Consider the following 2,285-nt stretch of genomic DNA (forward strand, 5'->3'; position numbering starts at 1 on the left):
CGGGGCGCGATCTCTGGGGCGCAGCGGGAGAGCGGCGGGAGGGGGCAGAGCCGGGCGCTGATTGGCCGCGCGAGCCGCGGCGCACAAGGGGGCGGGCCAGTGCGCGTGAATTTGGCGGGACCGGAGCTGCCGTTCTGGTTCCTGGTTCCCCCGGACCTACTGGCATTCCTGCAGCGTTTGCGCCCCGCGCCGGCCGCTGCTTCCCTGCGCTGATCGGTCAGGGTCGCTGCAGATCCTGAGGCCAGGAGGCGCCCCCGAACCCCCCAGCTCCCCCCCCCCTCCTTTCGGCCTGCCAACTCGGGAGGTGACCTTCCGAGAGCGGGGCCAGAAGAAAGACGCCGGGTCTGACCACGGGCTCCGCTGCTGAGCCCGCAGGTTGTGGTCCCCGCAGCCAAGGGGAACTGTGGGCGAGAAAATTCGACGAGTCTTTAAGTGACTTAAGCCTCCGTTTGCCACCTGATAAATTAGGAGGCGGGTCATCATCTGTTACACCCCTGCTAATGCATAGTGATGTAAATACATTACCTCTTATCTGTAAAAAGATAGATCATTTTCATTTAATTGGTGAAGAAATGGGAATTCGAGAGATTAAGGGACAAATGACTTGCTTGAGGCCACACAACTAGATGGCAAAGTGTCCTGGCGGCACACCCTGGGTCCTATCCTCTGGATTGCAGGGACTCTTATTTTCAGAGCGATAGGATCCCCAGAGAACATGGTGAAAGCTATGGACACTCCAACCACCCCACCCCCTGGCCACGCCCCTGCCCAAGTTTGCACACAGGTAAGTTTTTATACCATCTTAATAAAGGGTTCATTGATTCTTTGCCTTGCACGTGGCCTTTCAGTTCCTACCTCTGGGGAATGCGTTGAAGGTTAAATGTAATGGGAAACAATGCTATAGAAGTTACATTATTCTATTAATATGTGTTCCTGTGGGTATGGCAAAGATATGTTTAGGGACACCCAGGTCACCTCTGCTTCCGGGATGCCTGCAATAACGGTGTTGGATGAATTCCTTTGGTTTAAGGCTGATATGTCTTAACTCAAATGCCTACAGACATTGGGCAGGCACTGGGAAGCAAAGGAGTGAGGCAATAGGCAACTGTGACTGTGGCTAAGGACCTTTGCTCTTCAAAAGGGGTAGCCAGTTAGCTCCAGTTGACTGTGGTCCTGTGGGAATTAGAGCGTGGTGTGCTGGATCATTTTCCAAGAGAAGGCTGAAATTCAAATGTTGATATGAAATAGCCTTTCTTTCCCCCTGTCCTATACTACCCACTTCGTCATGTAGCTATAGATATTTTACATATGGATCAACACTCATTAACAATTAATTGTAAGTTTAACTAATTTGTATATCATTATATTTTGCTTTCTTGATTTTTTTTTTAAATGTGGCTGGAATATATGCTCTATTCAATTTTTTTCAGAATGAGTCTCTGGCCTGGTTGATATATTTTGAGTACTCTGTATTCTGAAGATGGCTTTGTTTTTCTTTCAGATTTGAATGCTAGCTTTATTGTATAGAATTCATAGTTCAAATAATACTTTTTAAAGACGTGTTAAGTCTCATTCTTTAAAGATTAAGCTGAAGGGGGGTGGGTGTTCCACCCTCGCTGGGAAATGTTTGGATTTCTCTTTATTTTTATGGTGTTAAAATATTACAAATGTGTGTAAAATATTGCTACTATTCTACAATTGATGGATCCTTTCAACCAAAAACAAAATTTCTCTGGAAAGTGTTCTCTGCTATTTCATTGGTTCTTCCTTTTCATTCTTTTCTTCTTTCTGGAATTTACATTGGATCAATATTGAACCTCTGAATCTATCATGCATGCTTTATCTGTTCTTTTCTGCTGAGTTCCTTTTTCTTTAATATTCCGGCTCACTGATTTGTTGTCCAACTGTGTTCATTCTTTAATTTAACCAAATTGTTTAATTTTCTTTGTTGTTATTTTAATATATTTTATTGATTTTTTACAGAGAGGAAGGGAGAGGGATGGAGAGTTAGAAACATCAATCAGCTGCCTCCTGTGCACCCCCTACTGGGGATGTGCCCGCAACCAAGGTACATGCCCCTGACCGGAATCGAACCTGGGACTCTTCAGTCCCCAGGCCGACGCTCTAGCCACTGAGCCAAACTGATCAGGGCTCTTTGTTGTTATTTTAAGTTTCCAAGTTTTATTTTCATAGTGCCATCACCCCTCTTGAAAAAATGGATACCACATTGTCTCAAAAAATTGGTTCCTCCATTAAGTTTAGTTCCTTAAGTGCTAATTCTTGGT

The sequence above is a fragment of the Myotis yumanensis genome, unplaced genomic scaffold, assembly GCF_028538775.1.
Source record: "Myotis yumanensis isolate MYYU_CA2020_CCGP unplaced genomic scaffold, mMyoYum1.0.hap1 SCAF_7, whole genome shotgun sequence".
In the NCBI taxonomy this organism is placed as follows: Eukaryota; Metazoa; Chordata; class Mammalia; order Chiroptera; family Vespertilionidae; genus Myotis; species Myotis yumanensis.